This window comes from Saccopteryx bilineata, chromosome 4 (genome assembly GCF_036850765.1).
Source record: "Saccopteryx bilineata isolate mSacBil1 chromosome 4, mSacBil1_pri_phased_curated, whole genome shotgun sequence".
NCBI classification, from domain to species: domain Eukaryota; kingdom Metazoa; phylum Chordata; class Mammalia; order Chiroptera; family Emballonuridae; genus Saccopteryx; species Saccopteryx bilineata.
This window is the reverse complement of record NC_089493.1, coordinates 276,905,787-276,932,760: the sequence shown is the minus strand read 5'-3', so window position 1 is coordinate 276,932,760 and position 26,974 is coordinate 276,905,787. Positions and strand designations below refer to the sequence as shown.

Here is a 26,974-nt window from a genome sequence, read left to right as displayed (position 1 = left end):
GTATCTTTCAAAAAGCAGAACTTTTTAACTTGGAAGAAGTTCAGTTTATCAGTTTACTCTTTCACGAGTTCTGTTTTTGGTATCATATTTAAGAAAGCTTTACCTAATCCTAAAATTCAGAGATTATCTCTTATGTTTTCTTATAAAATGTTTATGGTTTTAGGTTTTACATTTTAGGAACACAATCCATTTTGACTTAGTTTTTGTGTGTGGTGCAAGGTGAGGATCACAGTTTATGTTTTTTTGTTATGGTAACTAGTTATGTAAGCACCATTTGTTGAAATGACTGTTCGCTCTTCACTGAATTGCCATTGAACCTTTGTTGAAAATCAATTGTCTATACATTCAGATCTATTTTGGACTCTTATTTTGGTCCATTGATTTTTTTTGTCTATCTCTACATTAGTACCACACTGTTTTTGTTGTTGTTTTTGTATTTTTCTGAAGCTGGAAACAGGGAGAGACTGTCAGACAGACTCCCGCATGTGCCCGACCGGGATCCACCCGGCACGCCCACCAGGGGCGATGCTCTGCCCACCAGGGGGCGATGCTCTGCCCCTCTGGGGCGTCGCTCTGTCGCGACCAGAGCCACTCTAGCGCCTGGGGCAGAGGCCAAGGAGCCATCCCCAGCGCCCAGGCCATCTTTGCTCCAATGGAGCCTTGGCTGCGGGAGGGGAAGAGAGAGACAGAGAGGAAGGAGGGGGGGGTGTGGAGAAGCAAATGGGCGCTTCTCCTATGTGTCCTGGCTGGGAATCGAACCGGGGTCCCCCACACGCCAGGCCGACGCTCTACCGCTGAGCCAACCGGCCAGGGCCAGTACCACACTGTTTTATTTACAATAGCTTTATAATAAATCTTGAAATTTGATAGTGTTAGTCCTCCAACTTTGTGGGAGTTTTTTCCCCTGAAGTTGTTTTGGCTATTCTAGGTCCTTTAATATTCATATGAAGTTTAGAATCAGGTTGTCAACTTATACAAAATAGCCTGCTGGGATGTTGCTGGTTATTATATTATGTCTGTATATCAATTTGGAGAAAGTTTACTTCTTAACAACCCATGAACATGTTAACATTTCTCCATTTATGTCTTTAATTATCCTGCAGCTTTGCTAAACTCATTAGTTCTAGTAGCTTTTCTGTAGACTTCATTGGACTTTCTACATAAATAATGTCATTTTTTGAATGGACATTATTTCTTCCTTTCTAATCTTGATGTTTGTATTTCTTGTTCTTGACTTAATGCACTGACCAGAATCTTCTTGACTATACTAGACAGAAATGATGAGAGTGGACATTGTCATCTTGTTTCTCATCTTGGAAATAAGTTCGATTTTCACCATTGTGTGATATTAACTGCAGATTGTGTGTGTGTGTGTGTTCCGTTTATCAGATTGCAGAAATTCTATTCTTAGTTTGCTAAGAGTTTTAATCAGGAGTGGATTTGGATTTTGTTAGATATTTTTCTGCATTTATTAGGATGATCATATGGTTTTTATTTATTAGTTTGTTACTGTGGTAAATTACCTTGATTGTATTTTGAAACCCTAGCCTTGTATTCCTGGGATGAACACCACTTGATCATGATGTATTATCCTTTTTATATATTGTTGGAATTGATTTGCTAAATTTTGTATAAAATGTTTGCATCTATGTTCATAAGGGACATAATAGCCTTTTGTAATGAATTTGTTTAGCTTTAGGTTAATGCTGGCCTCATAGGGTAAGTTGGTGTTATTCTCTCCTGTTCCATTTTCTAAAAGAATTTGTGTAGAATTGATACTGGGTTTTTTCCCCTTAAATCCTTGTTTGAATTCACCAGTAAGGCCATCTGGATCCAGAGTTTTCTTTGAGGGAAGATTTTAAACTATAAATTCAATTTTAATACAAATATGACTATTCAAGTTACCGCTTTTTGAATTAGTTTTGGTACTTTGTATCAAAGAATTTGTTCATTTCATCAAAATTGTTGAATTTATTGCCATAAAGTTTTTCACAATAGTCCCTTATTATCCTTTTCTGTAGTGATATCACCTCTCTCATTCTTGATATTGGTAATTTATGTCTCTCTCTTTTTTTTCCCCTGCTCAATCCAATTGGAGGGTTATCAGTTTTATTTACCTTCTCAAACAAACCCCCAGCTTTTGGTTTCTTTCATTTCTTTCTTTCTCTTTCTTTCATTGATTTTTCTGATCTGATCTCCATTATTTCCTTTCTTCTACTTACTGTATTATGTATAATTTTAATTATCATTTTCTTTTACTAAGTTTTTCTAATTTTATATAATACGGTGTTTTTAAGGTTTTGATTTAAACTATTTCTTCCCCAAGACAAACAAGGATATTGAGGCTCAGAGAAGAAAGACCAACAGTTAAGATGTGCCGCCTTAAATTCTTCTTATAGTGTAGTCAGTGCTGTGGTGAAGGCAAGGAAGAGTGCCTGCAGAGTGGGGAATCAGAGGGCCTCCCTGGAGAAGTTGATGTCTGCGGGATCTCATTTTGTTGACATCGAGGATAAATCTATGAGGCTAAGTCCAAGTATTAGTTCTTAGAGTTATTTTGCCCTGGTTGTGGGTCTCCGTTGCTATATTCTGAAGAATGAGTTAAACTATTTCAAGAGTAATTCTGCATACAGCTAATGTTCCCTTGGGTTTAATTGCCAAATCTGCTTTTTATTTTTATTAAGACTGTTTGCAGTGGTCATGGTAACTCTAGCTGTAATAGCAGTGGCAGGTGTTGCTGATAGGATTATGTTGAATAGGAGGAAAATCTGGGGGCGGGTATGGGGGATTGTTTTAAAGCTTTACATCAGAGTTTCACTGCAAATTTAGTCTTGCTTAGGAATGAGTGGTTAACAAACTGTTCCTGTTTAACATGTTTTAACTTTTTTAAAAAGGCTTAATGTAATTACTGGTATTTTATAAATGGTGTGAAATCAACATAATATAATAACATCATCTCAGCATCTATGATATATTAGAAAGTTAAGGTTCTTTTCAATCTGAATCAAGGTGTTATATTTAGGGGGTTTGAAAACATATAACAGCTGTTTGCTGGGATGCACCGGTAAGGCTGGTGGTCAATTGTAGGGAAGAAACAAAAAGGAAAAAAATAGAGGAGTTATTTTCAAATGGCCATGAAGGTCAAGGGTTATGTACATTATTTTAGTTTCTTAATAATAATGATGACAACGTGAACCTGATCCTTTTTAAAAAAGTTATGGTTGAAAGACCAAGCTACTCCTTTAACACTTTGCTCCTCAACATTATAAAATTTTCAGTTTTTTAATTTTGTAGAAGAGCAAACAACGATGGGATTAGGTGGCTAGTGGTGATAGTGCCAGGACCGGCCCCCAGACGCCTGAGTCGGAAAAGCTGCATCCCTCCTTTATACTCCCTATAGCCAGGAACTTACCTCACCTCTTTCAGCTGTAAAATGGAAATGATACTGGTACTTTTCTTCTAGTTGTGGTTTAAATGAGAAAATACGTGAATTATCACTTGAGTTTTGGGTAGGGAATCATTTCCCTTTCTCGGGGACTCAAGGAAATAATTAAGGGTCATGTGCAGATAAGAAGCTCCTTCATTTAGAGGTTTTATTTCCTAAAGTGATCCCACCCCATCCACTCCATCTACTTTAGAATTATAAAAATACTTTCTCTAATTGAACAAATGCAACTGGATTTTCATGCTTTATAGTTGCTTTTAAACCTGTTAGCTTTTCAGTTTTGTTTGTCCTCAAACTTTGTAATGATGTGTCCAGCAAGCAATATGTGCTCATACAAATATTGGTTTCTCTCATGTCACAAGTCTTGAAGTTTATAGAAATAGTCACACGGTGTAAGAGAGCTACTTGGGCATTTTCCTCTTTTTGGCACTTCCTGAGGCTTTAACTTTCAGGTTAAAGGAGGATAGGGAGGTGGAGAATGTTGACTAATAACAAGTCTTGAAGTAGAAAGATCATTTGCCTAACAGCTCTCCCGGCCCGGATTGCTCCTTCTCTTCCTCCCTCCTCACCTTCCTATCCTTTCCCTGTGTTTTATTCTTTAAGATTTAGCTGCATTCCTTATTTCCTATGGGGTCCCTTTGCTGACCCTTTTGCCCAGTTGGGTTCAAGTCCCCATCTCCCCCACCCCTCAATGCTCCATAACACCTGGCTGTCATCTAGTATTCTTTACCACACTATGTTTTGATTGTTTCCTAACAAAACTTAAAGTCAGGGAATTGGTCTTACTCATCTCCATATCCCAGCACCCAGCAGAACTCCTGATGAAAGGTGCTCAGGCAAGTTGTGTTGTATGGGAAGCCTTGAGTTTGATGCATTCTGTTTAGAGAATAGGATATACTATTTATCTAACAAAGATATTTCTTTTTCCACATTTCAGCCTCTTGTTTTTTTCACTAAGGAAATGCTACAAGAATGAGCTCAAGGGTTTTAATATCACTGACACCTTTTGTGGTATTGCTCGGTGCTTGTTAGATCCAGGTACCTTTGTGGAACCTGGGATACATCCATGGATTCCTGTTTCCATTGCTGTGATCACAATGGAATCTTGCAGTGATGTAGCTACATTTTTGCTTTTAAGCATACAGACCGGTTGGCTACAAATACAGTTTGCTTTCAGTGCCTTCACAAAGCCAGTCCAGCAAAGCTGCAGTAAATTAGGTGTTGAATTCTAAACTATCAAAGTTGAAAGAATAGCACTTTTAAAGAGGCAACTGGCCCATGCTTCCTTTTTCTGTACTATAGAAAAATATAGAGAATTGAAGTTCTGTTGTGCTCGATTAGGTGAATGGTTAACTTCTCTACAGGTTTGTGCCTGGTTTGTGGGTGCTGAGGCATAGAAGTCATGATTTATTATTGGCTAATATTGGAAAAAAAATTACGAAACCACATAATGATGTAACATGTATTAACGTATCGTCTACCTAGTTATTGTTTGACAGTGCCTTCTCAAAGGGGACTTGAACCAGAATGAAAATAAAACTTTAATTTTGACATTCATTTGTAATAATATGATATCCTCATGGTATACAGTAGAGAGTGTTCAAGTATGTGGTCCTGAACCAAAGTTTAGCTAGAAAGACTGAACATTGTCTATTTATTCAGATAGGGAGGAACCTATTAAGGCCTAATTTGTGTCTGAACTGAGCATATTTCCTCATTCTTTCCCTTTCACCATTTTTTAGAGTTTCTGATGGAGACTTCCTGATATTCTCCTAATTTATTTCTGAAATTCGTGTTCCTCAGATGCTGCTCAGAAGCAGCAGAGATGCTGATGCGTGGACACGATGAGTGAGTCTCAATGAGTGGATTGATCCCTGGTATTTTGCACTCAGCAGGATAACATAGCGGAGTTTGGTAGTTTTGCTGAATCTTAGCTTTAAAACATATTAGTAAGTCTCAGTATTATTTCAAGGCATTCCATTTGTTATGAAAGGTCAAAAGAAAAATATAGTTTTGGTTAATATTATAAATAATATTATTTTCAGTGGTAAATTTTGAGGAAGATGGGTTTTAAGCTTTGAAAGACTCAGTAAGTTAAGATGAGATTTTTGCTTTTAAGGTATAATTAACTCAGACTTGAGGCACCCAGTCCGTTTTCATTGCGTAGCGTTCCCAGTTAGGGTGTATGATCACCACCTGTTTTGTTGGCTTCCATGCTGAAGATATTAGAGCTGAGTGTAGTTGGCCTTCCCTTGAGCTGAGACATATTTACATTTCTACTTTGTTATCCTGATAAGAACTTAGACCTGTCTGAGTTCCACCAGTGCTTTTTATTGGTCTGATAGTTAGAGGTGAAGGGAGGGGATGGGAAGGAGATAGCTGTTTTTCCAAGAAAGAGGCGAACAGCCTGACCTGTGGTGGCGCAGTGGGTAAAAGCGTCGAACTGGAATGCTAAGGTCGCCGGTTCGAAACCCTGGGCTTCCCTAGTCAAGGCACATATGGGAGTTCATGCTTTCTGCTCCTCCCTCCCTTCTCTATCTGTCTCCTCTCTCTAAAATGAATAAATAAAATCTTAAAAAAAAAAAAGAAGAAATAGGTGAACATTCCCAGAAATTGAAATTTACTGTAATATCATGGAAATTAGCAAACTTTCAGAAAGTAAGCAGCCTAATTAAAAGTGAAAGATTGAGCCCATTTTTCCTTTCCTTCACATGAAAATTACTGAGCTGAAAGAGGCCTTGAGAAGATGTCTTTATAGGACACACACACACACACACACCCCCGCCTAATTTAGGCCATGTTTAAATGAGCCCAGAGAGGTTTCTGTTGTAATCTCTTTCTTGTAGAATGGTCCATGACATCTCTCATGAAAGTCGGTAGTCAGAAAGGAGTGATGTTTACTTTGAAAATATCTTTAGGTCTGTCAGAGTCTGAAATACAGCTATGGATTGATTAGATGTCTTGTTCTCTTATAGCAGGGGTAGTCAACCTTTTTATACCTACCACCCACTTTTGTATCTCTGTTAAGTAGTAAAATTTTCTAACCACCCACTGGTTCCACAGTAATGGTGATTTATAAAGTAGGGAAGTAACTTTACTTTATAAAATTTATAAAGCAGAGTTACAGCAAGTTAAAGCATATAATAATAATTACTTACCAAGTACTTTATGTCAGATTTTTGCTAAGTTTGGCAGAGTAAATCTTTTTTTTTTTTTTTTCCTTTTTTTTTTTTTTCCATTTTTTTTTTTTTTTTCTGAAGCTGGAAACAGGGAGAGACAGTCAGACAGACTCCCGCATGCGCCCGACCGGGATCCACCCGGCACGCCCACCAGGGGCGACGCTCTGCCCCCCAGGGGGCGATGCTCTGCCCATCCTGGGCGTCGCCATATTGCGACCAGAGCCACTCTAGCGCCTGAGGCAGAGGCCACAGAGCCATCCCCAGCGCCCGGGCCATCTTTGCTCCAATGGAGCCTTGGCTGCGGGAGGGGAAGAGAGAGACAGAGAGGAAAGCGCGGCAGAGGGGTGGAGAAGCAAATGGGCGCTTCTCCTGTGTGCCCTGGCCGGGAATCGAACCCGGGTCCTCCGCACGCTAGGCCGACGCTCTACCGCTGAGCCAACCGGCCAGGGCCAGAGTAAATCTTTATAAAATAACTTACTATAGTTAAATCTATCTTTTTATTTATACTTTGGTTGCTCTGCTACTGCTCACCATGAAAGCTGGAACACCCACTAGTGGGCAGTAGGGACCAGGTTGACTATCACTGTCTTATAGCATTTTAGATTTGTGAAGAAGTAAGATACTGTTTTTTTATAAATGGAAATTATAGTCTAGTTATGTTTGAAAAAATAAGTTTTGATTTATTGTTAGTGGTAAAGTTAGAATGTTCTCAAAGAGAGAGGAAGATACAGAAAGTTAAATGCTGTCATTCTGTCTCTTCCTACTAAGAATAAAAGCAAATGATTGTGAAGTATTTCAGTGGGTTGCACCTTAAGTGTTAGCTTGCCTTCCTCAGTATCATAAGAAGCACTTTGTCTAGTTGCCATGGAAACAAATTTAAATTATTGAGTTGAAAGTTACAATGTAGATCTTGATACTGATCTGCTGTGAAAGATAGGTGTTGCAAACTAGGAATATTAATGCTACTATTTCAAGAGAAAGTATTGACCTTACACTTGCTGTGTGGTAGGTATTATGTTAGAGACCTAGGGGCATAAATGAAAAGACAGAGTTCTCAACTCTAGAAGCTCAGATTCTCATGGGCAAATAATAAGCAGACACATGGGTTAGAGCAGGACTGTTTGTAGAATGTCTGTGTGTGCAAGGTGCTAGGGGAGGTGTTGCAAAGGACTTGAAGGATGTGTGGAATTTGCCCGACAGACAGGGAGGTGGAACAAAGATGATGTTGCAACAAAGGACACTGCACTGGTAGGGGCTAGGAGGTGAAGAGTTATTTTAAAGCAGTTCTTTTATATCACTATACATCTGCTTAGCCATACTGTTAGGAAATATTTGGAGGATCTTAAGTTTTTTAAGTCGTGAGCCAGTTGAATGTAGATTCAAGAATCAGTCTGCCACCTGCTTCACTTGACATTGTAACAGGGAGATACTGAATCTCTCCAAACCTCATAAAGATTGAATGGGGCTGTGAAAGTCTGACATTCAGTAAATTCTAAATAAATGTGAATTGCTTTTTAATAGCACCAGTAGTACCATTGTTCATTCTAGTTTGCTGATAACTTTGAATGCATTTTGTAAGAGAGGTTATTATGTAAAACATTTTCTATGCTTGCTGGATTACAAATTTTATTTGCAGTACCCTAACGAATACCTGTTTACCATGCAGTTAGCGTAGGGCTAGGACTCAGTGCCGAGAAATGTTGCTCCTACCCTTAGGCAGCTTCCAACATAGTTGAAAGTAAAAATGGACAAATACAAAATAAAGTAAGTGTGTGCTGAACTGTGTGTACTACATGGCTATCTGTGGAATTGTTCAGTAGAGTAATTAAAGTAGTCTAGTTGCTTGTGTGGCCCAGTTACTGTTTTTAAGGGGGTCTGGGCATAGGCTACCATAGAGAGGACAGAGAGGATAAAGATAGGCAGAACCAAAGAAACTGAAGACTTCAAAAGAAAAATGAAATAAACAGAAAAACCTTTCTGTGTGGTGGACCTGCCTGGTGTGAGGGAAGCAGCTCCCCCTGCGGTGTGATTTCCGGGCTGCTACCAAGGGTCCCTCCCATTCCCATCTAGACAATTGGAATTCCTTCCTTTTCCAGGACCACTAAGAGAGGTCACCCACATATCTTTTTCCTTTTAAAATGAATACATTTATTATATCCTTTCCTGATAGTGGTTTTTGATCAGAGATTAGGAATGAACACTAGGCATAGAATAGGGGTTGGGCACAATTGGAGGGGGTTGTGAACATACCAGAAGACATACTTTACTTTGCTCTCTAACAACTCTCTAACAACAAGTTCAAGAACAAGTACAGGATGAGTGATTTGTGCTAACTTCTCTTCTAGAAACGAGGGAGAGATACAGAGATGAAAAAATGAGTTCCTTCACTTCAGTGACCTTAAAATCTTATGGGCAGACAAGAAGATAAACAGACAAATGTAGCGCACGCAGGGTGGCAGCTGCCGGAAGGGAGGGCGCAGCAACATTGATGGCAGTGCAGTACAAGGTGCACCAGGGACAGGGCACGGTAAGGGATGCTGGGAACTCGGGAAGACACACTTTCTGCTATTGTCAAGTGTCTGATTCCAAGTAGGGACAGGAAGCCGAGTGCTCGTTCCACATGTCAGCCACTGCCGCCTTCTGTTCCCACCACTGCCTCTCCTCCTGGCAGCTCTTCACTTCACAGGGCCCAGGTCAGGGCAGAGGGCTGCAGCGCTTCCAGGGTGGGCGCTCACACTGAGCTGCCATCCACCTGCCTTTGGTCTCCTAGGCCACAGCCATACCCTTCTCGAGTCCTGGATTTGCAACAGCTGCTGGTCCCAGTGCTGGATGCTGAGCAGGGGTAGGACTGGGGCGAGTTAAAAAACATACAGGAGACTAGAGTGTCTATAGCTACAGCTTCCCACATCTATAGTCTTCTTCCCTGAACAGTCCAAGGGGTTGGAATTTTCTAACACTTGAATCTTGAATATTTGAATAAGATGAAACATTAGCATTTGGGAAAGACTACTGCAAGAAGAATGGGTCGAATTTCATAATAAGCTTTAGTTCACTTAACAGCCCTTGATAGAAAATTTCTAAGTGCATAGTAGTGACATACTAAATTATGCATGGAGAGAACTTCGAGCTGATGGGCAGCATAATCATCTGTCTGGCTTTCCACGTGTTCACTGTGGGAGCCATCACAGGAGAGATGGCCGTGGAAGCAGCCTGCTGCTGGGTGACTTGGTGACTAGAAGTTTGAGAGGATATTTAAGGCCCATACATTGAGGAGGTGACTTCTCTCTCCCCTAGACTTTGAGCTCCTGCATGCATTTAATTTTTTTTAAAGGGAAATAGTTATCTTTGGTTCAGTTAGAGTCTGAGAAGCTACATTTAATAATAAACTTGGTGTGTTTGTGTTTTAATCAAAGTAGTTTCATAATAATGGTAGCAGCAACCACGGCAACAGAGAAAACCTTTTCCTCATCATCTCTACCAAATACAGTAACTTGATATTTGGGACTTTTAAAGCCAGAAGTCTTCATGTCTATCATTTTGTCATTTGCTGGAAGAACAATGAACTTATGATCATCTGAAAATTGTATAATTTGCTTTAAACTTTGTGCCACATTTCTATTATATTTTATTAATCTCTTTTTCTATTCCTGGTTAGATTTAACTATCAAAATTGTTGGAAGAAATAGTTTGCTCTTTAAAGAATTTGAAGCTGTCTAAAAGCTTAAATATAATTTCTCCATTGTTTCTTAGAAATTCCTATAAAAATACAGTATTATTTTCATACAGGAAGCTGAAAAAGCAGGCTGTTCTAAAGGAAGCTGTTGTGTAGTTCCTTCCGTTCTAAACTTTAAGCCGAATGCTTTTCCTCACTCCAAGTTCAAGGGCTTAGTTTACGTGCATGAAAATAAACTGAACAGCACCTGCCGCTTAGTCACGAAAGACTATCTTAAAGCGGCTAAGCAAACAGATGTGCTCAGTTTAAGCTTTTGAGATGCGCAAAACATGTGGTAAAAAAATAAAAATTTTCAAAACAAGCAGTATGAGGAAATAAAATAATAAGTAAACATAAAGCAAGGTTTCAAGTTTGGTACCTGAATTTTGTACATTTTAATTGCAATACTGTCACCACTGAAGGCAGTGTTACTTTGAAACTTTGTCCTTGAAAACACAGAATTGTCAATATTTTTCCAGAGAAGGATTTGGCATATATTATAGTTTTTCTTTCTTTAAAAGATTTTATTATAACTCTTGGGAAAAGCAAGAGGAGAAAACATAAATAATACGAAATACTTCTGTTATAAAATTATTCAGTATTATCTATTGACTTCATTCGGGCACCTATTCATAAGTTCAGATAGTTCAGGACAGTCCACTCTAACTCTGTTTCAATAGAGACGGCTTGGTCAGGTCTATGGAAGCTTGGTAAAGTCTTTCATGATACTGATAGGAAATGATATGGCCAAGTTGTCCATATTTATTTAGTGTAAATTACCATGCTTGGTCTCCATAAAACACTGGAAGCTATATTCGTGTTAACTTATATTAAACATCCAAGTTCACTAGCAAATTACCTATAAACTTCTATTTTACTAATGAATGTTGCCTGGAAAAAATGTAGAAGTCCCGCTAGAAATACAATATATTACTTTTGTTATCAGCAGAAATCTATGGGCTGACAGAATAAAGAATACCATGCAAATTCTAGCCTTGGCCTGAAAATCATACATGACTCAAGATTTCCATCGCAAATGAGGCAAACAGGATCTTACATCCTGAGTTGGAATAGGAGGAGAAGAAGAAAACAGTAAGGGTCAAAATGGTTGCCCTTCATCTCAAAGTCATTTTAATGATCCTTAGAGTAAGGTGTATGTATTATTTACTCTATTGCCTTGAGACTTACTAGAAAATTCAAAACAGTGCCTGGAGACAGCACAGTTTGAGCTGGGCTTCCCATGAAAGAACAAGGCAGGCTTATCTTCAGGAAGGTTCTGGGCTAGAGTCAGTCCAGCCACTTTGCAGCCCTGATGGTCAAGCGTTAATTCTCATGGACTGAATATGTGCAGAGGCCAAAATCTGGTGGCTGGTTCCGCAGTGTAATTTTTATCAGCGTAAGTGTGGCACCTGAGGGTCTCAGTGCGCAAGTAGGAAGCTTAGAACGGGTTCTGGAGAGGCAGCAGGCTGTGGTAGAGGGCTCCAAAGGCAGGCAGGAGAGTGTTCCTTCCAGTCCCTGCTGTCAGCAACTTGCTTTGTGACTTTGGACAAATGACTTCTTTGGGACTCTGCTTCCTCATTGATAAAGTGAGTCACGTGATCTCAGAGGTTCTGGCTCCTTCCAGCTTCCAAGTGCTGGTTCTAGGAACTTGACCAGTCTACGGCCATACCACCCTGAACACGCCCGATCTCATCTAGGAACTTGACCAGTGGAGCACTGTACCTTCTATCTTGTAGCAATTACACTGCCCCTCTCCAGGTGCTTAGTTTGAAATTAATCCACAATATGCTGTTAGTCACCAAGCTCTGTCCACTCTTTTCTGGGAAATGTCTTTTCCTTTTTTCCTTCTCATTATCTCCACATTTGGCAGGTTATCAGGATGACTGCCTCACCCTCTTACCTTCCAGCCTCCCTGCCCACAGCCCCACCCTGTTCTGTTCCAAGGTTAAATCCTTCCTTTCTCATCCCATCCCATCCTGTGCTCTGAGTCTCATTTGCTTTAACTACTACTTTCATTGTGAGCATTTTCTTGTTCAGAAATCATCAACCTACACTGTGTGGCTTTTAGTATACTCTAATCTTGTCCCACCCTCTCCATCGAACTTTATTTTCTGTCACTATCCAACACACCCTGCTATGCAATCAGACCAGTTTTTATCACTATTTTCATGAGCATTCCCTGTTTTTACTACTCATATAACTTGTTCATTTTTTTTCCTGGAATATCTTTTTCTCTTCATAACCTATAAATTTAACAAATTCAAAATTCAAGAAAGTTAGGGTAGCTGAATAAAGCTGTGTGGATTGGGGGTGGGAGTGGTAGAGAGAGGAGTGGGGTTAGCCATAGAAGGAAGGGACAGGCATCTGGGACCCAGGAGGGAAGGTCAAGTAAATGGTCACCTGCAGGGACTTTGAGTCACAGAGAAAGACAGTTTTAAAGATCCTCACTCACATCAAGTGGACTTTGCCCTCCATAAAATAGAAGCCAACTTCATCTATTTAGCATGATTGCGGTGGGAGGGGGTTGCTAAGGGCCTGAAGTAGAAAGTTCCCACTTGCTAAATACTCTGTTTCAATATCCCTTTCTCAGAGAGATCATTCTAGATTCCTTCCTTCCTACAACATTCAGTTCCTCTGCTGTATGTTGTGATCATTATGCTTTCCATCTTAGGTTTTACACCTTATTGTAACCATTGTATATGCTTCATGTCCATGTGCCCCTGAGGGGCCGTGTCTGGCTCAGATCCTGCATCCTCAGCTCGGAGCATAACCAGGCCTGGCACACAGACACTTCTTCACAGGTGTGTGTGGAGTGAACGAATGAAAGAGTGTGAGTGAGGGCTGGCCCTTCCTCCTTGCACCGCAGCTGTGGCCAGTGCCCCTGGCACAGGTATTTGCAGTACATGGCACAGGTACAGAAAGGCTTGGTCTCCTCTACCGAGAGAGTGAAGTCACGGATGTGTTTGTGGCTGTGCTAACTCGTTCTTCTGTGTGACAGTCCAAGGAGGAGGAATTATGAAGTAAATAATTTCTGTGAAATAATTTTTTTTAGTTCTTTCTCTAACTCACACAACTGTGAGTCTCCTGGGATCACATGCTAAATTTTGAGGTTTTCAAAGCAAAGTTCCATAAAAGTGAATCATATCATTATATATGGGGTATCTGGAAGTGTCGTCCTGTTAATAAGGATAAGTGGCTACAGATGGCATTGCCAGAGATGAATAAAGGATTTCCTGAGGAGCATTGAGAATCCAGTTGGAATGAGTTAATATAAGTTTGCCATGGACTCATCAGTTTTTTAATTTGTTCAGCAGTGTCTGGCTTTAGGAATCTGAATGAGGAAACCCACAGTTGCGTGTTGGTATTTTTGAAGTGGGTTTGTATCTCTTTCATCACTTCTGCCTGGTTCTAGACTGGATTAGGAGGCAAGTGAGGACGGGAGAGGCTGGTTAACGTAGAAGAGGGAGGTGCTGCAGCCTCATGGGGGTACCCATCCATTCATTCCCCACTGTGTCCTCGGTCCACTAACACCACTTTCCTGGCCGCACTCACTGGGTGGTCTTGCTCCCCCCATTCGCTGAGTATATAGAAGCAACCAAAAGGGAATGTCCTCAGACTTCTGCCAAACCTTCCCGCCTGCACAGACCTGTGCCCTGCACTGTGCTTTCCCTCCCCTTACTGCTGGTGACCGTTCTCTGCTCCTGTGCCCACCTACCTGCTCAAGAGCATTGCTCTACTGATAGCTGGCTTCCTTCCCCTCCCCCTGCGCAGGGGCAGGTGTGGCGTAGGGGTGGATTGGGAGTTGACCAGCATTGCGAGTCTGCTGAGCAGGCACAAAGAAGCAGTGGAGATCAAGTGACCATGAAGTAGAAGAGTAGAGAGACCACATCAGGAAAAAGGGACAGTTAAAAGGTGGTTGGGTCAGTATTGTGGAGACCTCAGGAAGGTGCATGGGTTGTTGGATCCAGAATTTGAAAGGGAGTGTGAGCTGGAAATCTAGGAGGTGTTGGTCAGAGAGTTGGTGCAGGAAGTTGCGATGGTGCAGGTGTATGTAGTCTTCGTTCAGTGAATGGTCATGGGGTGAGGGTGATGAGTTGTTGGATAATAGCCACTGGTGGTCGTCACAGAGTTGGATGACAGTGATATATGAGGTTCAAAGGCGAGAGGCTTTAGGGAGGAGAGAGTGGTTTGGAAGCTACAGAGATGAGCAGGGTGATACACCCACTTCACTTTCAAGCCCATTAGCATGAGGGCTTTGGAGGGAAAATACACCAGCTCTTGAGGGCGGCAGAGGGAGCAAGGCAGAGCCCGCTGTCATCCCTCTTCTCTCCCCCGGAACAGGCTGCCACTCACTCAGCAGCCCGAGCGCGCTTCATAGCAGAAGCCCCGTTGTCTGATTTCCATCTTACCCAGAGCGTTGTGTCCACCGCGGTCCCTCACCGCCTTCAGGGTTAGGGCTATTGAGGCGTTGGCCTCTCCAGGCTTTTCTGATCTCGCTCTTTGAAATGGTGTTCCTCTTGTCAAGCACTAACACCCCCTTTCCCGGCCTTTCCAGTTTTCTCTACAGCATGTATCACTATTCAGTATATACATTTTACTCAGTCTGGTTGTTTGTGTGTTACCTGGGGGCAGAGATTTCTGTCTGAGTTCATACACCTTTATTTTTTAATGCTTTCCCCCCTGCACCTAAAATAGGCTTGGCAAAAGGCAGACGTCTAATGAATGTTAGTTGAACGTGGGATGGATGAATGGGTAGATGAAAGGAGGAATGAACGAACAGGTATAGGAGGCATAAAGGAGGAAACGATTTATTCACAGGAGGTTGTTTCAGAATTCAGGTTCTAGGGTGGGTCTAGGATGTGATTGTTATTGTGGGAGCTTGGAGAGAATGGGAAGGTTCCTGTTTTTGAGGAAGTTGCATTACTGGGACACTGGCTAAGGGCATTCCAGCTCCTCGCGCTCGAGGGCAGGAGATGACGCAGAGAGAAAAGCTACAGATCAGTCCTGGCGACTAAGGGATTCCGAGGGTCTGGGTGGCCAGTAGATGACTAACAACAACGGAAGGAGAGGACGGTTTAAAAACAAGAAGCAGCATATCCACAAAGAAGCTAGGTAGCAGTTGTGCAGTGTGCTTCCCTTATCTTATCAAACTTGATTCCTCCATTCCCTCTTCAGTTCTCCCAGGTGCATTTAGTTAAATATGATGAGCTCTTTTAGTTTAGTAGGTCTCATGGATTCTTTTAGGGTAAAAGGTATTAGAACTAAAATGTGCTAACACTGTTTGTTATTTTTGAGAGAGAGAAAAGCATCAACTTGTTGCTCTACTTGTGCCATTGATTGCTTCTCACATATGCCCTGACCGGGGCTTGAACCGGTGACCTCGGGGGGTCAGGCCAGCACCTTCGAGATTGAATGAGCACCCTTGGGATTGAGCCCTGACTGCAACCTTGGGAACAAGCCAGCACCCTTGGGATGGAGCAACCCCAGGGTCGCTCTGTCCACTATGCCACTGGCCAGGGCACTAACACTGGTTTTTAAAAGTCTATTATTCTGGTGTGGGATAACAAGTATCCGTCAATTAAAATAATTGCTGTGGATGGCTGGTTCCTTGAGGTCTTTGGGATAGATAGAGTACAAGCATTTGCTTTTCAAGCTGTCATAGATTCAAAATAGAGAGTATGATTTATGTGGTTGGAAACTTGAATGTCGCCAAATCTTCCCAGTTGACATCTGAATATCTCAATTATGTTTCTGGTCAATTTATTATTTTAAAACACCCTGCCAGACCATAGTGCTTTCCAAAGTTGGCAGCATATTGCTGATGACCTAATTTATTATTCAAACTCACTGTTAAGTGTTCTAAGAGTTTCTACAACTATTCATTTTACCCATTTGAAGTGCATTTTAGGTGCACTTTATTACATAGGAGGGTTGTTTTTCCCTAGACCATATAAGCACAAAATAAATGTTTAAGTGTTGTAAACCCCACTTCCAGATTTATTTTATTTTTAGGTGCAGAATACTTTCCAGAACACCAGGAAGCGTAGTCTAGTTTCCAGTAGGGTTTCTTCCAGGTGACGGCCCCTTCCTGCTACACCTGCGGCTGTGTTCTACCACGTTTCTGCGGGCTCTGACCTTCGCCAACTCGACCTCCTGCCCTCGGCTTCCTTTCAGCTTATTTCTTGTTTTCTGCTTTGATTCAGTTTCTTTATTTCTTCCTGTTACCTTCAGATCAGTAATTATCTAATTATCCTCAGGTCTCAGAGTCAGTATCACTTTCTGAGAGAGGTCTTTCTAGATTCCTTCCTTCCTGTGGCATTTGCTGTATATTGTGATCCTTATGCTTTCCCATCATAAGTTTTACATCTTACTGTAACCATATGCTTCATGTCCATGTGCCCCTGTGGAATCCACAACCTCTGAGGGGCCGTGTCTGGCTCAGGTCCTGCATCCTCAGCTCGGAGCATAACCAGGCCTGGCACACAGACACTTCTTCACAGGTGTGTGTGGAGTGAAGGAATGAATGAGTGAGAGTGAGGGCTGGCCCTTCCTCCTTGCCCCGCAGCTGTGACCAGTGCCCCCTGGCACAGGTATTTGCAGTACATGGCACAGGTACAGAAAGGCCTGGTCTCCTCTACCAGGAAAGGTAAGACATGGATGTGTTTGTGGCTGTGCTAACTCTTCTTTGTGGCAATCCCAGGAGGATGAATTTTGAAGTAAATAGATACATTTCTGTGAATAATTTCTGTTTAGTTCTTCTCCAGATCTGACTACTGTGAGTCTGCCGGGACCACATGTCAAATTTCTAGGTTTTGAAGGCAAAATTCCATAAAGTGAATCATTTATATATATCCCATATCTGGAAGTTTTATCTTGTTGTTAGTAAGGATAATGCTTTAGGAAAATATTTTGAACACATTATCATTCAGAAACTCACTTTGTCCTGTTTAATGTAGTTTGACAAAAGTTTATGCAGCACCTCATACAGGTCTTCAGTCCTGCATCTTAAACCGTTGGGCCCAGCTGCATTTTGGCATAAAGACAAATATGTTACCCATTGGGGTTTGGCACCCCGTAATCAAACATTAATACTTCTATTTTGAAATAGTCATAAAGTAGGATAACTGTCCTATAAATAGCCTCAAGTCATTTCAGGTTCTGGTTTTGCTGCCACATAATTCTAATTAGGTTGGGCTACTGATGAATTGTGAAGAGACTTTAGGTTTGGGAGTTTGGAGGCTTTGGAATTACAAGGCAGAGAGAGAACCACGGTAGGTACACGTCTTGGTGTAATGCTGACTGTTTAAGTATCCTAAATAGTTCCCCTCTATCCTCAGAACAACCATTGGGTCAAACCACAGCTCTGTCACCTGGATTGCAGGAATATTTCCCTGCTTAGCAATCCATTCTCCAGAGTGAAGGTCTAAAACAAGTTCTGGTCATATTACTTTTCTGTGTAAATCCTCTCAGTGGTGTTTATAGCCCTAAAGATCAAGTACACATATCTTAACTCATCAGACAAGCTCATTATGAGTTGGGCCTTTTGCCTCTCAGTTCTTCAGTAGCCACTCCCCACTTCACTGTGCAAACACGTCTTTTATTCCATGGTCCCACTTGCCTACTGGCTGTACCTTCTGCTGAAATAGTTCCTTTATCCTGCCTCCATCCTTACATCCCTTTGTAACTTGTTTACTTTTCAGGTTCTGGATTAGATGTCACTTTTTCTTTCTTTCTTTTTTAACGAGAGGAGGGAAGATAGACTCCTGCATGTGCGCTGACCAGGATCCACCTGTCAACTTCTAAGGCTGATGTTTGAATCAGCCAAGCTATTTTTAGTGCCTGAGGCTGGCATTCAGACCAACCAAGCCATCCTCAGTGCCTGGGGATGACACTTGGACCAGTCTCCTCTCACAGGATATGAGAGGAAAAGAGAGAGAGAAGGGGGAGCTAGAGAGAAAGAGAAGCAGATGGTTGCTTCTCATGTGTGCCCTGACCAGGGATCAAACCTGGGATCAAACCTGGGATGTCCACATGGTGGGCCAACTCTCAATCCACTGAGCCAGTGTGCCAGGGCTTAGTTGTCACTTCTAAGGAAGCTTTCCACCCCAGTTCTAGACTATATGTCCCACCTTTGTACATATTTGGTTGACACTTTATACTCCTGCCATATAAATTATGATATAATTATGTCATGTGATATAATTATGTCACTAATTCTCTAGGTAGATTTCTTAACCTAGGCGCTGTTGACATTTTTTATGTATTTATCTAATGACCTGGTATTTATACTCTCCTCTGACACTTGACCTGCTTACCTCTTGTCCTTGACCTCTAACATTTGCCTTGCTTTGAATTAACCTTAGCTAGGTTTCTCTATCTTGGCATTATTGACTTTTGGGGCCAGATAAATCTTTCTCGTGGGGGCTGTCATTGTAAGCAGTATTGTAAGATTCTGAGTAGCACCCTGGACTCTGCCCACTTGATGCCAGTAGCACACCCCCACCCCACCCTATTGTGACAACCAAAAATGCTTCCAGACATTGTCAAATGTCCTCTGAAGCTACAATCATCTGTAGTTGAGATTCATGTCTGGAAGGAAAGTTCTTTGAGGTAGAGGCTATGCTTATGTGGGTTTTCATATCCCTAGCTTGGCATACATAGGTCCCCTTAAATGTATTGAACTAAATTGTTGAACTAGGTGGGGTTGAGGGTACTGGACAAGGAAGGGTATGGGTGGATGGACAGATGAAGAGAGGTGGATTAGCTCGCATGTTGTGGGGATGAGAGAATAGATAGCAAATGCTGTTTGAGGGGTTGAGCTAGCACACATAATGGGCCCAGGCTCTGTTCCGCCTCTTCAGATGACTATACCTTTGCCTTGGGGCCATCCTCCAGGGACTGCTTTCCCGCCTTAGATCAGCAGGCACAGATCTCCAGGTTGCTCAGAGACTGCCTCAGGATCACCCAGGGAGCCTTAGGTAAGCACTGTGTAAAGACTGGGTATAGATATGACCAGAGGCAATTTGCCCTCGAGGTGTTCCAGCCCAGTGACAGAGACATGGTGGGTTCTGCCTCTCACTCTGTGCAGAAGGCCCTTCCAACCCTTCCCTTCCAACCCTTCTCTTCCAACCCTTCTCTTCCGGACAAATTTCTGTTTCTCCTATCTAATCTAGATTATATTAGGCCTTTCTCCTGTACTGTCCCATAGTGCCTATTCTTCTTTCATAGCATTCTTTACAATTTCTAACTATATACTATACAGTAGTTTTTTCTATGTTTACTTAATGTTTCTATTCATTGAGATGAAACTGTGGAGGAAAGGAAATGCATGTTTTGTTCATTTATGTTTTTCTCGCTGCTGGCACAGTAATTGACACCTTAGACATTCAGTATGTAATTTATATAAAACGAGACTGCATGTGGTATGCCCTCCAAGAACCTGTGTTCAAGTGGAGGAGGCACCTGTGTGCGTACTTTTCTGCCAAGGTTTCCACCAAAGAAGCAATAAAGTACAGTGTTGAATTGGAGAGTAAAATAGGAGAATAAATTGGGCTAGAAGTATCTGGGTTGACTTTATAAAAGAAAAAAAACCTTGAAAATATAGACGACTAGAAGGGAATAAATAAAAACTATTCATAGCTAAAGGCTCAATATCAAGAGACAGCCATTTTGGTAAATTTCAGCCTCTGTTTCTTTCTCTCATTCTTTAAAATACAAATTGCTTCATATTTGTAATATTCCATGAGTACATAAAAGTGGAATAATCTCTATACAGTGTATTATAGTTAAATCTTAATATTGTGTTATCTTTGTTTTACATTAAAAGCTTAAAATGATATAAAATAAAACATTACACATATAGCCAGTGCTCCCTGGGTACCCTCTCAGGTGCCATTTCCCGTTCTCCTGCAGAACCATCATCCTGCAGTGTGTGTCATCCCCTCACGTGGCTTTCTACTTACATTATATGCACATATATTTATAAGCAAGGTGTTTAGTTTATGAATCCTGAACCTTGTACAGTGTGATATCATGCTGTGTAAATATTTCTGCAACTTGCTTTTTCTTTTAACATTCCGTATGAAATATATCCATGTAGATGTGGGTGGCAGTAATTCCTTCATTTTTGCTATATGGTATTCTTGGATTATAGTATAGTTTATTCATCCTGTCAATGGATATTTTGGATTATTTCCGTGCTTTGCTATTAAACAGTGTTGCTGGAAACGTAGTACATTATTTTCTTGTGCACAACGAACAGCTTCTCTAGAGTTTGTACCTAGAGGTAGAATTGCTGTACATAGGGTATGTGCATCCTTGACTTCCTTAAATGTTGCCAGATCGTTCTCCAAAGTAGTTGTTTGAATTTCAGCACCTGACATCACTGTATGGGAGTTCCTGTTGCTGCACTTCTTTGCCAAGCCTTGGTATTGTCCAACTTTCAAATTTTGGTAATTTGAAATAGTGTATTTTTTTAATTTCTGGTTTGTTTGAGCATCATTTCTTATGTTTATTTGGCTTTTAATTTCCTCTTTTGTGATGTTTGTTTGCTTTTGTATGTTTTTCTATTAGATTGCTTCCCCCCTCCTATATAGCTTTAGTTCTTTATATATTCTTTTTGTGTGTGTGTGTGATTGTGTATGTATATTTTTCTGACGTGAGAAGTGAGGAGGCAGAGAGACAGACTCCTGGGTGTGCCTGATTGGGATCCACCCGGCATGCCCACCAGGGGACGATGCTCTGCCCATCTGGGGCATTGCTCCGTTGCAACCAGAGCCATTCTAGCACCCAAGGCGGAGGTCATAGAGCCATCCTCAGCGCCTGGGCCAACTTTTCTCTAATGGAGCCTTGGCTGCAGGGGGGGAAGAGAGAGATAGAAATGAGAGGGGGAAGGGTGGAGAAGCAGGTGGGTGCTTCTCCTGTGTGCCCTGCCAGGAATTGAACCCGGGACTTCCATGTGCCTGGCCAACGCTCTGCTGCTGAGCCAACCAGCCAGGGCCTATATATTCTTGTTATTTATCTTCTGTTGATATTTTAAACTTCAAATATGTTCTCCTTATCATTTCACTTCGTTTATCGTGTGCTTTGTTGTGTTCACATTTTACATTTTAATTAAGTCATATTTATTAGTCTGTTCATTTATGGTTGGTGCTTTTTGCATCATGTTTAATAAATTTTATTCTGAGTAGTTTAGTGTAATAGATTCTATCCTATTTTTGTCTGTTTGTTCTGCTCTTCAGCATAAGTCATATCCACATGGAATTTATTTCTTTGTGTGGGTATGAAATAGGGAATAATTTTCAATGTAAATAAGCTACTGTAGTTGCGTAAACCAGCATCTCGGATGCGTAGTCCGTCTTTCCCTTTAATTTGTAATGTCGCTTAGTCTTGTATTTGGTCCGATTCCTTGGTCTGTAATATATTCTTTGGTCACTTCTACAGTCTTTCTTACTGGGGATATATAGAGTTACATATTATGCAAGACCCTGGGGTAAGAACCTTAGGTGGTTATGGTTGGAACTGGGTTCTGGCAATAAATAGTGGGTGGTTGCATTAGGAAAATAGGTAGACGTGCTGTTGTGAAGGGGTTCGAACAGAACTTTGAGGACAAGATTAGCCTGTGGGGCCCAGCTGGTCACTGGATGTTGGTGGGAAAAAAGCAGTAGGGACTAGGCTGTGATCTTTCAGTACCAACCAATGTTTTTTTGTAGGGGATGAATAGTCTCCAAATATTATTATTTGCACATTCCCCACAAACTTGTATATATGCTTTATGCTTTTTTCTGGAGACCTTTCTGATAACTTTTCCTTAAAATGTTACCCTCTTAAAATCTCACCAGAAGCTTCAATCTTGTATTACCTGAGAAAACCTTTAGAAACTGGTTATTATGGACATGCAGTGTTTTGGTGTTACGGCCTTCATTTGAAAACTGGTTCTTAGCATTGCCTTTTTTTTTTTTTTTAGTGTGACACTTTTTTTTAAAACTTTAGGTTGACTTTTTTTCTTCTCTATTTTGTACTGGATTGAGTCATAAAAAATGGATGCTATTTTTAAGTGCTGTTATTCTTTTGAAGAAAAGGTTCAATTTAAAATGTTTGTCTAAACTGAAGAGGATTTCTGTCAACTGTGCTTCTTGTACTAAGAATGAGTAACGTGGCCTTCTTTTGATTTTAGAGAACAAGAGTGATGTCACGATGCCCCAAATGTATGTTGTCTTCCTTATTTTGGTGGCATTTAAACTCTTATTAAGTAGAACTGAGTCAGAATAAAAAAAAACTCAGAGAAAATTGGCAAAATACAAGTCATTAAGCCCTTATGAAACCTGTAGTACTTCTGTGATGTTTGAAAAAAAACCTGTTAGATGCAGAATTGGGGAGAATAAAAAAAAACTGTATTTTTTCAAACTGGAAATGTCTTTATTCTCTCTACAAACTGTAAAAGTACAAAAGTTGCCACCATACCAACGGGTATAGAACGCTCCCCAGGAGAACTTCTGCAGTGATGGAAATGGTCTATCCAGGCGTCCCCAAACTACGGCCTGCGGGCCGCATGTGGCCCCCTGAGGCCATTTATCCGGCCCCCCGCCGCACTCCCGGAAGGGGCACCTCTTTCATTGTTGATCAGTGAGAGGAGCACTGTATGTGGCGGCCCTCCAACGGTCTGAGGGACAGTGAACTGGCCCCCTGTGTAAAAAGTTTGGGGACCTCTGGATGTGGCCGATATAGTAGCCATGAGTGGCTGTTGAGCACTTGAAATGTGACTAGCACAATTGCAAGAATGGAATTTTAAATTTCATTTGATTTTAATTAATTTAGATTTAAACACACACATGTGACTAGTGGCTGTTGTATGGGGCACTCAAAGTGATAGCCATTTTGGTGTGTGCACTTCAGTGTCTATCCCTGTGCACCTGCTGGTCTTTGCCTGCTTCCTGCCCATTTTTACTCTTTCCCGTTTTCCTCTGACATTCCCCCTGGGTCTTTGATTCTCAACTTGCCTTTGTCTGCCAGCCTACCTGCTGCTCTCCTTACCTGTCTCATTCTTTTTCTTGCTCTCTCTTTGTATGTGTTATATACACACATAATCCAATCTGTTTGGAAGGCAGGTTTTTCTGCTTAATTATCATGGACATTTCCTTTTTCTGCACATTCAGCTCTATCCCCCCCCCCCCCCACACACACACACCATTATAGTGTCATTTCAGTGGCATGAATGTGCCGATACTTATTTAACCTGATGGGCAGTGGGTTGTTTTCAGTTTTTTCCTCTATAAATAGATATACTTTTAACTGCTACTGTTTATCCTATTATACTTTTTCCTGTGTGTTCTTTGAATACTTTGCTTTTGTGCATAGGGTTGGGTTGTTCAAAACTGAAATCTGCCTTTTGTTTTGTCCTTTGGTACCTGTTGGAATTCCCGTAGCACTTCAAATAAAGACCCCTCTAGGAGTCACTTGCCTACAGCCTCAAGGACTATATTAAAGTCACCAGTCTTTAACAGTACATAGTGCAAGGAGAAAGAGACTAGCATGCTATGTGGACATGAGTGTGTGCCCATTGCTGTATGTCTCAGGTAGGTCGGCCAGGTGCACCTGCCTCACCATCTTTGAGGCCATCTTGGCGAGGGTGAATGTCAAAGCCTCAGCCAGAGCATGCTCTGTTCAACCTCTCTATCTCTGCTTTATGACTGGAATTCCATTGGGGGAGAATACTTGGGGCTCCAGGTTTCTCTTGTGTTTGGAAGGAACTCTTAATTCCTGTCCGATGTTTAATTGAAATCCTGGCTTGGCAAAGAGAATGGTCATGTCGGCCAAAGGAGGCATACTGATAGAGAAGCCTCGGAGAAGCCTAGGGTCGCGGTGGGGGTGAGTGAGCGCTGGCATGGTCCTTCTCTGCTCACACCTCAGTCAGGTTGGCAGCCTTTTTAAGTCCTGTCTCTCAGAATTTTCAAAAAGTATTCTGTTGCCACTCATCTGATAAAAACCCTTAAGTCTTTCTGAAATAACTTGTTTAATGAAGTTCCATGTGATAGTTGCTTTTCTTATTTGGCTAATGGGCTTTCATGCACTAAATCTGTTTTGAAGGTTTAGAATATGCTGAGGTCATTTCCAAGTGATGGTCCAAATGATGATTAAAGATTTTTAATGTTTATCTGAAAAATGTTATCCTTCAGGACAATAATAAATTTATAGGAAATAATTAAAATAATGCTGCTTTGAAAAACAAAAGGCTTGCGGAACCCAGAAATCAGAGGCTCCTTCCCCTTCATAAGTTTAGTCATTTCCAGTACAGAAATTGTAACCCTACAGAATCTTTTCAAGGACTAAATTCAAAATCCTGGATGCCTTTGGCTACTATAAGAAAAAGCTAGAGATAACAATATTCTAAGGAATAAAAAGTAAACGGAGAGCTTTTATTTTATTAATTTTATTTTAAAAGGAACAACTTTGGGAAATAACTCACTGAGACTAATTTGAGTACTTAGTTTTAAGAAGTGACTGTAGGAATAGTACCTACCTTTTCTTTAAAAAAATCAAGTTTTTTTCTTTCTGAAACCTTAGTTTATACATAATAGCCATGTTATTTTGCCAAATATCTAGAAATCCAAAGCCTGTTAAATCCTAAATGTTGGAAAAAACAATATAAAAATATTGATAATGATTTCAGCCTCTGTTACTTTTAGAGCTGGCCTGTGTTATGCCTGGTTAGGGAAAAATTTAAACCCTATGATCATGTATTCATTAGAATATTTTTGTGTGTGTGTCAGAACAGTTGGTAGGAATTAACTTTTTTTATTTGGAAGTTTTAAGTATAATTAGAAAGTCAAGACAAGAGAAAAATGAGGTTTAGCATGACGTGTATGTTATTTTGCATGATAGGGAGCCAGGAATGTCGTTGACAAAATAATAACACTAATTGCTAACATTTATTGACTACTTAGTATGTGCCCAAAGCTCTGCTGTGCACCTCACATCTAATATTTCTTTACTTCTTCCTTTAGTACTGTGAACTAAAATCTTTGTCATCCCCATTTTTAAATAAAGATTCTGTGGCTTTGAAAGTGTAAGTAGCTTGCCCACCAACTAGAAAATTGCAGAGCTGGAATGGGAACCCAAGCAGGCCAACAAGCAGCGGAGAAAGCTTTCACCAGCACAGGTCTTTTGTGACAAGGTCTCTCATGACATATGGGCTGAATATTATGGCAGTTAGGTGAATACATCAGCCAGGAAACAACCATAACTGAAAATGAAGCCAATAAGCAGTTATTGAATGCCTTCTGCCAAGCTTGGTTGCAAGCACTTGACATACAGTTTCATTTAATTTGTACCCTGCAAGGGAAATATTATCTAAACCCATTTTACCAAGAGGCTTAGGGAAGTTAAATTACTTGCCCTTAGTTGTGCTTTTTGTAACTTCTGAAGTTGGGCTAGTGCAGAGTAGTAGATTAACATCAATAGGAAAGATTTTTTTAATTCTGCTTTTTTTAATATTATTTATTTTAATGGGGTGGCATTGATAAATCAGGGCACATATGTTCAGAGAAAACATCTCCAGATCATTTTGACATTTTGATTATATTGTATATCCATCACCCAAAGTCAATCTGTCTTCGTCACCTTCTATCTGGTTTTCTTTGTGCCCTGCCCCGCCCCTCCCCCTATCCCCTCCCTCTCCTCCCTCACCCCCCCCCCGCGGTAACCACCACACTCTTGTCCATGTCCATGAGTCTCATTTTTATATCCCACCTATGAATGGAATCATATAGCTCTTAGTTTTTTCTGATTTACTTATTTCACTCAGTATAATGTTATCAAGGTCCATACATGTTGTTGTAAATGATCCAATGTCATCATTTCTTATGGCTGAGTAGTATTCCATAGTATATATGTACCACATCTTCTTTATCCAGTCACCTATTGAAGGGCTTTTTGGTTGTTTCCATGTCTTGGCCACTGTGAACAATGCTGCAATGAACATGGGGCTGCATGTGTCTTTATGTAGCAATGTTTTTGAATTTTAGGGGTATATACCCAGTAGAGGGTTTGCTGGGTCATATGGTAGCTTCATTTTTAATTTTTTGAGGAACCACCATACTTTCTTCTATAGTGGTTGGACTACTTTACATTCCCACCAACAGTGAATGAGGGTTGCTTCTTCTCCACAGCCTCTCCAACACTTGTTATCACATGTCTTATTGATAATAGCTAATCTAACAGGTGTAAGGTAGTATCTCATTGTAGTTTTGATTTGCATTTCTCTAATAGCTAATGAAGATGAGCATCTTTTCATATATCTATTGGCCATTTGTATTTCTTCCTGGGAGAAGTGTTTGTTCATGTCCTCTTCCTATTTTTATATTGGATTGTTTATTTGTTTGTTTGTTGTTGAGTTGTAGAAGTTCTTTGTATTTTTGGGGTATTAGGCCCTTATCTGAGCTGTTGTTTGAAAATATCATCTCCCATTTAGTTGGCTGGGGGTTTTTTTTGTTTTGTTTTGTTTTTTTGTTTGTTTGTTTGTATTTTTCCGAAGCTAGAAACGGGGAGAGGCAGTCAGACTCCCGCATGCGCCTGACCGGGATCCACCCGGCACGCCCACCAGGGGCCGACGCTCTGCCCACCAGGGGGCGACGCTCTGCCCCT

At 40.9% G+C, this 26,974-nt stretch overlaps 1 protein-coding gene across 7 annotated transcripts in view; it reads left to right on the top strand.

Moving 5' to 3' along the window:
• Positions 1-26,974, top strand: part of MRTFB (myocardin related transcription factor B) — a 309,731-nt gene that overhangs the window by 132,004 nt on the left and 150,753 nt on the right. The window lies entirely within an intron of this gene.